The sequence below is a fragment of the Macrobrachium rosenbergii genome, chromosome 12, assembly GCF_040412425.1.
Source record: "Macrobrachium rosenbergii isolate ZJJX-2024 chromosome 12, ASM4041242v1, whole genome shotgun sequence".
NCBI classification, from domain to species: domain Eukaryota; kingdom Metazoa; phylum Arthropoda; class Malacostraca; order Decapoda; family Palaemonidae; genus Macrobrachium; species Macrobrachium rosenbergii.
Window position 1 is genome coordinate 65,754,242 of NC_089752.1, and position 9,899 is coordinate 65,764,140.

The 9,899-nt window shown below is 44.2% G+C and overlaps 1 protein-coding gene across 1 annotated transcript in view; it reads right to left on the bottom strand.

Annotated features, from left to right (window-relative positions):
* Positions 1-8,526, bottom strand: part of LOC136844051 (uncharacterized) — a 158,122-nt gene extending 149,596 nt beyond the window's left edge. The window contains exon 1 of the mRNA XM_067113065.1: positions 8,388-8,526. The gene's annotated coding sequence lies outside the window, so the exon portion shown is untranslated. The remainder of the gene's footprint in view (positions 1-8,387) is intronic.
* Positions 8,527-9,899: the final 1,373 nt, after the last annotated feature.

Sequence of the window (9,899 nt, forward strand, 5' to 3'; positions counted from 1 at the left end):
GATTCGGAGTCCACCTAGAACATACGAGAAGGAGTCAAGGTATTGATCCCCTTAACCTGTTCCATCTTCTACGCCAAGGCCGAAACAAGATGAGAGATGGTCCTAAGAGGGCACATCTCTATCCGACGACTCTCGTAAGGGCATGTGCAGCATGGGACAGGAACCCTACTTCAGATAAAAGACTAGGTCACAAGGGTCTACGTTCTTCACAAATGAAAGGGAGAAGCAACCCTTGGCAGAGAAGACGAGGAAGTCCAGACTTGAAGAGCAACTCTGACCCGAGAAGAAGTTCCATCAATGACAGCCACCAGTGAAGACGGCTCCATTCCCTGGGAGTGTTGCACAGGACTTCAAGAGATATCCAGCTATATCCATTGCCGTCGGCGAGAAAGCCTGTGCTTGCAAGGGAAGCTGGAAGGTCTCCCAGTCCCAAACACACCGGGATGTACTGCCCGAAGAACCGCTTCTTGTGTAGCTGCTACAGGAGGTTGGGTCAAGCAAAACTCTTTTTGCTTGAGGGGAATACGCAAGCATATTTGAAGGTTCCTTCAATCAAGCATTAGCCTAATTCTTTCCTCATACTTCGTAGAGGAAAGAAGGACGGAGGAATGGAATCAGACCTCCATTCTCCACCATGGGGAAGCTTCTGCAAGATGAAAGGATACCGAGACAATTAGCTCTAGCCGGGCTGGCCTTTCCCGAATCGGGAGCACAGAAGAGGAAGTGGGATGGAAGCTTGATGAAAAGAACTGCCGAGACCTAAGGGAAATAGATACTTCTCCTGAAGGAATCCATTCCCAGGTCTCAGCAATGTCGCTGCCAGCTCCAGAGACTCGATAAGTATCATTTCATCCAGGAATCTATAGTAGAACTTCTTCCTGGTCAATACTTCTTTCTCTCTTCCATTTTTCCCTCCTCCCTTATGGGAAAGAGGGTGGAAAGAGACACAGTTATGTGCACTTTCCTAGCAGAGAAGAAGAGGGCTATGTGTTCCGCAATCTTCTACCAAAGCCTGGTACTTTTTAGGAGCTGAGGGGAGTTGGCTTGAACTCAAGGTTAAGTCAAGATGACTAAGACCCAAAGGTCTTGGCCATTGTCCAAAGGACAAGGCAGTGCCCTGGTATGAACCTTGATTACCAAGGTATCTGGTAAATCTCTGCAAGAGAAAGGCAGAGCCAAGTAAAGGTTTGTTCCTAAGAGTCAAGCCAACTCAGGACTTACAAAACCGGAGATCCAAACTGGGACAAAGTCTTTCTTCTTAGCACCAGAATTACCCACAGAACTACGGTCGGCCAGACCCTCTGAGGCCAGAAGAATTAGTATTCTGTCAAGGCAGGGGAGAATCTTGGTGTCTCGACGTGAATGAACTCCTTCGAAGAAAAGAATTTATCAGGTCGAGAACGCTCTTGGAAGCAAGGACCGCGGTTGCCCCCGACACTCTCAGCCCCTTGGGAACGGCAAGGGTTGCGAGCAATGAAGATTATCTATTGGGGGAGCCGCGGTCCTGTCCCGGGGATCCTCGTGCTGACGAATCAGCGCGAAGTTCTCCAAAAAACGAGCGCGATCGCAACTTGAAGAGGAAGACCCTCGCTGCTTCCAAAGCGCGAAACTCCTGTACCTCTCCCCTTGGAGACCTTGACAGATCCCATGAAACCCTCCTTGGCTACCTGGTTGTACTACGAGACAATCGGCGGACCGACACCAAAAGCACACCAGGAAGCCGAACTCCGAAGGGCTCTCTCTGTCTGTCTCGCGCCTCTCGCAACAACCGAGAGGAAAAGAGAACAGGTGAGGAGAAAGAGTACCCCTACCTGTCCTGCCAGTAAGACCAGCAGGAGAGGCAGACAGTGAGCGATAATCAAGTAAGGGAGATTACCACCACATGGGGGAAGAAGAGCGCTTGTGCCGTGGCAAAGCGCTTTCCTGGGAAGAGCAGTAAGTTCACTCGAACAGAGCCAAGAACCCAATTCGGAAAAAACTGAGTGGGGCCGAGCCGAGCTGATCAGGCGAATGCGATCCACACTGGGAGGTATGCGGTGGACCAGGAGGCAGGTGGGGCAAGCCGAGCCAGTCTCGCAAGCGCGACCAGGGGCTGGATGGGGAGAGCAAGCCGAGCAAGCTGAGCCGATCCAGTCTCACAAACGCGACCAGGGGCCAAGTCGAGCTGAGCCAATCGCGTGAACACAATCTGAATTGGACAGGGTGGAACTCGTCTGCCGTGAACTATTGCTAGTTTCCCGAACTCTAAACTCCTTCAAGGTCGAGGCCCCTCGAGAAGAAGGTTCAAAAGGGAATTCCGTGTCTGCTATCCTGCATGCTCGAACCCTATGGTTCAAGACACGAGGATGAAAACCGGCCAAGCAACCGAAGCAGCTGGCGGGCAGTATCAAGACAGCCGGTGTCTCTCGTCCTGTGCCTCTTGTCAGGAGAGCGCTCGTGATTCATAGAATTCGAGTGACCCCACAAGACTCCCAAAAATTGGGAGCAGCTGCTTTCGGTTACCTAAGAAATCAAAAAGAGCTAGGCATGGAACCAGTCTTAGATGCAGACTTCCAGGACTGGCAAAGAGGGCGCGGCCTCTGGAGGCCGCACTTTCACGGCCCAAGAAACGTCAGACCCCACAGGAAGATGCAAATCGGTTCCCAGAAGAGAGTCAGTCCCTTAGAGGTCCCAAACTACAGAAGGGAATCTCTTCCCTGCTTCTTCTGGTGTTCGAACCGATGGGATCAAGACACCAGACTGGGAACCCGACCGAGCACTGGCAAACACTTGGGGAGCATTTACAGTGCTCCCGAACTGGGCCGGAGACAGTACTCTCCAGACTAGATCGGGATACTTGATATTCCACCGAATCTAGAGCACTCAGAGTGGCTCGCAAATGAGCGCCCGAAGCAGTCCCCATCTTAGAGGCAGAACCTCTAGGACTGGGAATGGGAGTGCAAACCGAGGTCTGTGCGCTCGCGGCTCCCGAAACACAAAATCCAGGGGTATACGGATCAGTTTCCTAACCCGAAGGTTGGGAAGAACCAACGAGAGACCCACTACCTCCTCGGAAGGAGGCAGTCCCTAGATGTCCAAGGGCATCGAGGGGAAAGAAGCAACCTTCCTCTCCTTCAGCCGACAGAGGTCTGTCTGGTTCCTGGGGCCACCTCGAACCTCAGGAAAGGAAGGGAAGAGGCAGCAGAAGATGAAATCGAAGATAAGTTGAAGAAGATGTCAGCTACTTCCACAGGGCAACTTCCTTCACCTTCACTCCGACATCTACAGGATGGTGAACACGAAACATCGTAACCTCCAGGGCAGCTAGGCAGGAACACAACAGAAGCGGCCCAGGACACGACCACCAGGAGAAGCAGCAGGCACGATCAGGATAGCCGATGCAGGAGCTACAAAAGCAGTTTGAAAGGCAGGAGCTACCGCAACAGCCAGGAACATCACTTCCACAGGGCGACTCCCTTCACCCTCACTCCCACATCTTCTACAGGATGGCAGACATCGAAACCTCCAGGGCAGCTAGGCAGGAACGCAACGGAAGTGGCCCAGGACATGAACACCAGGAGAAGCAGCAGGCACGATCAGGACAGCCGATGCAGGAGCTATGGAAGCGGTTCGGAAGGCAGGAGCTACAGCAACGGCCAGGAACGTCACATGAATGTCACCAGCAGCGACAGGAACGATCAGGATGGCTGCGGCAGGAGACCAGGAAGAGCTGCCCAGAGACTGTCGTCGAGTTAACAGAAGCATAACACAGGAAACAGCAGGAGCAGATGGACCACAGATACGCCAGAGGCAGTGCCACAGCATACATGAAAGCCAGCAATCAATCCACATCGGCGGGAACAGTCCGAACAATCCCAATGTGGAACTATGCCATTCCAACCAGGTACTGTGGTCGATCCCGAAGCAACACTGAATGAACATCAGGACTCCTTCATGCAAGATATCCCCTGAGATATCCAGCTAACTACTGCTATGCCTGCGATGCTCACTGTCAACCTGAAAGAAAAAGCAAAGATGATTAGTAGAGGGAGACTCCTCCCACTACTAGGGGAACTGCCCTACGCAGTGAGAGGAGGCCCCTAGAAAAGGTAGCTCGGCCGCCCATGCCCCCCCCTTGCGGTCTTTGCCATACAAGAGAGCAAAGAGGGCGAAGGAGAGAGATCTCTACCGAAGGAGAGAAAGGAAGAACTTACCAACGACGCCCGCAACCTCCCACCCACAACTCTCTATAGCGCAGGAAGCGAAAACAGCACTCAGCACAAGTAAGAAGGGAGTAGGCATGGCCCTGTACATGGAGGGCGGGAGCCCAAGAAGGGAAGCAAACTCCTAAACCCCGATCAATGAAGGGGATTGAAGATATTACGTCCCAACTAATATCTCCGAATGTACAGGGGAACGCTTCAGTATCTAAATAAAGGGCTACTGGAAGAGAAGCATTACCAATCGGTTATGCCCCTCTAAATACGCTCTTGGTCGTCAAGCCCGAGACACAGATGCAGGGGAATGACGGCTTATGCAAGGTTATCACAAATCGTGGGTTTGTATTAATAAATATCAAACACACGCAATATATACACAAAAATACAGGTAGATCCCACTGGGATAATAAAGAGCTTAACGACAGTCAGGCAAGAGATCCGAAAACAAGTCTGCGACACATGATGGCCGAAAGCAAACTGGAATGTTTACATCCAAGCAGGCTGGTATTCCCGCCTACCTGGCGGTAGTTACTGCCTAACCACCTTGTTTTCAAGAGTTTAACGGCCATGTCCAGCTTCACTGCAAGTAATTCCTAATGTAAAGGACTGACGGTTTGTATATCATGTTGGAACAACTACATGCGGTGTGACCGTCATACTTAGCTAGAGTTAATGTAGCCTTACAGCCTTTACTGCAGTATGTAACGCTAGACAGGCTAGAATCTGACATGATTAGTCCAGGCAAAAATAAAAGCCCGGAAAGTCACAATTAGGAATCCTGAATTAGCTAAGCTAATCAATAGTAGTACCCTACCAAAAAGCAAAGAGTACTTCACCAAATGAAGAAAATCTGCAACCATCTGGTGAAAAACCAAAAAACCAGAGCTGCTCAATAACCAAATGTTTAGTCATTGACCGGCAGAAATGAATTGAGCTCTTTAGTTGTGCTGTGCTTATCCTTCCCCGAAAGTGGGCGGGGCAGTCTACCTACACCCAAAACAAGAGCGCTACTGCAAATTTTGAATTTTGAGCTGCCACCTAAGTAGAAACTAACAGCTATATAATTATTTGGTAAGTTACTTTTATAAAAATTACTTATTATAATCATTATTATATTATTCAGAGTATGAACCCTATTCATAAGGAACAAGCCTACAGTGGCCACTGACTTGAAATTCAAGCTTTCAAAGAATATGGTGTTCATTAGAAAGAAGTAAGGGGAGGCAAAGGGAAATAAACATAGAAAAAGGATACAAAACAAGCTTTAGCATGTCAGAGTCTACCTAGCCTCTTCATCTATCAAACACTGCATCCCCACCCCCTCCCAGCCAGGGAAACTGCTCCCCAGCTCCACCCACCTTCCAACACAACCCCTTCTCTGGGTGAGTTCCTCTTTAGAGCCTTACTGCCTCTCCTTTCCCATGGTGCCCAGCCATCCAACCCACTCCCCCCAACCATGGGAACTCCTCCAGGCCTCCCCCACCCTCTAAACCTCTTTCTCAGTCTGTTTATGCCCATAAGCAGTGATGCCAGCATTTTCTTGAGACTGTGAAGAAGTGCCAACAATCACAGAGCAGTTTTTCAAATATTTTGAAATTTATATATCATATATATTTGGGGCCTTGGTCCCTGGTCCAGGTGTGTCGAATAATGTTGAGTTCCTATAATTGAAGGAATAATGTACATTTTATATGTTGCATACCTTCCAGGTTGAAAACTGACCTTTTGACAAGAAGGAAATAATTGTGAAAGCATAGAAAAATGTATACATCTCTCAAAGACTTCTCTTCCTTTTTAAATAAACGAAGAAAAATTTCTGCTCCCTGCCACCTTTTCAATACAGGAACCTCAACAGAATAAAATAGCCAAAAGTGCACCTGCACTAGGGTGTCACTGGGAATGTCCTTCAGTTGAAAATATAAAGGAGCTCTTGAAGAGACCACAGAGATTTGGAAATAAGTGAGGTGATAACTTCAGTGGTCAGAATTAACAAAATAATTTAGCGGGAAGCCTAATTTTGAAGCAACAAAATAACCCTGAGGTAAAAGAGGAAGCACTCTAGCAAAAAGCATTTGTGAGCACAGTACAGAAAGGAAGAGGCGTGACCTTGCAACAGAGCAAAAACCAAGACCCAATGTATCTAATGCCACTAATAAGACAGAATCTTTAGATTTTAAACATTGCCCTTTACAGTAACTGCAATTACATAAACCAGTTCACTACTATTATACATCCAAGCATGATCTGAAACTATTACTTTATTAATAAAGAAATTCAGATACTGGTTAAAATGATGATCACAGTTAGACAACAGCAATAAACATAATAAGGAATTGAACATCTCTATTTAGATTTAAAGTTCAAACTAATAGTTGTCACTGATAAGGCAAAGGACCAGGCCTAAGGAACTACAATAGCTAGAACTGAAAAGAGAATGTACAGTATTCACTCATTTTTTTTAAAATACCAATCCAGGTTAAATACAGTTTTACCATTACAATTTTATTTTGCTTTAACACCATAACAACCATCAATGCACATCCATAAAACACAAAACAAAACAAGAAACAAGACAACAACTTCACTTAGATAATATACAGCTAAACTGCATCTGCTGAAGCAAATTCTGTTTATGTAGACAATGATGACAATAGTAAACACAAACCCAGAAAGGTACAAAGGTACTATAAAATCTGTGAATTATCACAAATGATACAAAAATGCATAAGTGTAGCCTACAAATCAAATAACAATGGAAAGATTTAATCATAAGCAATAATTTTATATTAATTTCCCTACTTTCATGTCTATGTTTAAAACAAAAACACGTGTTGGTAAAAGTTCTGACCGGCTGATAGCAAAAAAAAAACTTTCTACAATAACACAATCACGGTTAGCATATACAAATAAGTTACCTGCGGGGACTACATATTTTGAAATAGAGAACATGTTGCAGTCATGGCTAATGTCTTATAACTTTTAATCGATTAATAATCACAGTTTTCTTTTTTCAAGGACTTCCATCTGCCCTCACTGTATCTGGTCCATCAGGTAATAACTAACACTGCCTTTAGTGATATGCATTTGCCTAAGCCTACATCTTTCCAACTTCCTGAATATATTTGACGCTTTCACATTTTATTTCTGGAACAATTACTCATATATAAATCTCACATGCTACCTAAATGTACCAAAAAAAGAGCATATAGTATCTTGCTAAAAGATACTGGGGTCAAGAAATATATTTTATGAATAGCAATAAAACAAGTAACTTAGCTCACTACATGGATTATGCTGCACCTAAATTATGAATGAAGAGTAAATTCAAATTTAACTCTTTAGTTAAAATTAAACTCCTGAAAAGCAATGAAAATGATGTTGAATATCCATCAGTTGAGCTCAATCATAGACTGTGCAAAACCTTATGTTGGCTGAATTTTATAAATGACTGACACGAAAGTATCTTCAAACAATTTGACTAAGCAGACGGGTTAAGTCCACGATCCTTCCCTGTGATTACGTAACTCAAGGTCAACAACATATATGGGTACCTTACCGTCTCACAAGTTGCATCATCAGCCTTGGTGGTCAAAATGAGAGTGTTGTCTAAATCGAAGAGGATCGTGCTCATGACGGGGTTTGCTGGGCTGACCCCATATTCGACGTCCGAGCCACTAAACGAGCTCATCACTATAACCAAGAATACCACAAAACACAAACGCGCCACAAGAACACCAACACTCTAATACATCTGACCGGTGCAGACCTTCGTCTAATAACTGCAGGTAACTGCTGAGCTACCCGAATGGAGTTTAAAAGCGTCATACTGAGTTTGCGTCACTACTCTGACGCAGTGTTGGGGCGGCAGGCATTCCAACTACGTTTTTCCCATGGCTGCGTTCTTCTCCGTATAAAGCCCCCAGGCCAACACCCAAATGTAAATTTACCTATCGGTATAACCTTATTAATGGGCCACTATCCTATAAAATGAATTTCAAACACCGTATCGTACGTCAGACAGCATCTGTAGCAGTCCCAACGAGTAAATCCCACCTTGCCCCCGTAACACAGCTAACATGACGTAGGCTACCTATCCTAAGGCCAAGGTCCAATGCCATAAAAGTCACGCTCAGGTTTTTAAGATAAGCTCGCTGCCCTACAACAGCACTTACAGATACTAAACCTTACCTGGGTGTTCAGCAATGACATCCAAAAGCCTCAAGGGAAGGTAACTAAACTTCCACCACGCAGCTAACTTGCATCTGTAGCTCTTTGACGCTTGCGATCCATCAGCTGAGCTGCTGCACCGTGCGAGAATTCGTGAGCCAACTTTACTGAAAACGTTTGCTATGGCCAAAGATCACATATAACGGTAAATGTTCGTAATTGTTAAATAAGAATGTCTCAAAACCTCATTTAGAGTGCATTATGATAATTATAATCAGTTATTGAACTTTAAATTTGTTCAATATCTTATTATTTAATAATAAAAACATAAAAGTATTGAGAAAACATTTGGAGGAAAACTAATTCAACTTACGATATATTCAAGACAAATCCTGATGCACAAATAAAATTAAATAACTATTGATTCAAAGCGTCATCATTCTTTCAGTTAAAAATGTTTTGCTTAGCTTATACCCATCTCTCTAAAATTAAAATTTGAAGTGAACAGCACCAGGGGTGTCGCGAATGAGTTTGTAAATTGGGTAAACATTGCCATCACTACTTCATACTATTCTTCTTCATTAATTCAGAAATGTACATAACGCCGTCAAAAGGCAAAGCCGGTTCATGGAGAGCAAAATGCCTTTCACAATAATTTGATCACCTATTGCGAATATATTTCCTATAGAACAATGTCTAAACTTTATATAATTTATTCTACAAGGTGGGAGTCTACAATGGCTTCATTTTCTGTTAGACATGTACTACAAATCTGGAATAGTTTCCCCCTGGTTATTTACTATGCAAACGCCTAGTATGTTAGCTGACAAATGCTTTACCCAATTTACCGTTTGTAAAACACGTAAATTAAATAGGTTACCACTTACCTGTGCCAAATATGTATTTTTCTTTTTTACTTTACTGGTAAATTATGTACATTGCTTTATTAACTTAACTACTATTGTGCAACTAATGCAAATATAGCAGATAATTTAACATTTGTAGTAACGGATGGTATGAATTATCTATATTTCAGATTTGATCAATAGGTATCCACTAACTATTGAAACTGGATTGTATTATACTGTATATCCCAATTTCAATCAATCAATAGAGATCTGTAACTGGTTTCCATCTAAAGAATTATTGGTTACAGGGTTTTCATATTAGCCACCATAAAAGTACCAAAACTTGCAGCACGGTTTATTCTAAAACGAAGCCTATCAACATTTTATTTTCTTTCACATTACGGTCACTTATTGTTCATTCTTTTGGCTGATTCGTTTTTTTTTTTTTCTTTTTTTCCCCCGTTTGGTACTCTCTCTCTCTGTAAGATACGTCTACAGCTCACGTGACTATGCATATAATTGGATTTGCAAATACTTCCATTTCCGTTACTGCCTTCGTTGTACTACGGCATTAAACACACTCACATACACATACTGTAAGGTTCAAGAGAAATGTCAAAAGAGAGACTGATTCTTTATTATGTTGTTTCAGATTTAGCTGGCCTTGTGCCAGCACGGGCTCTTG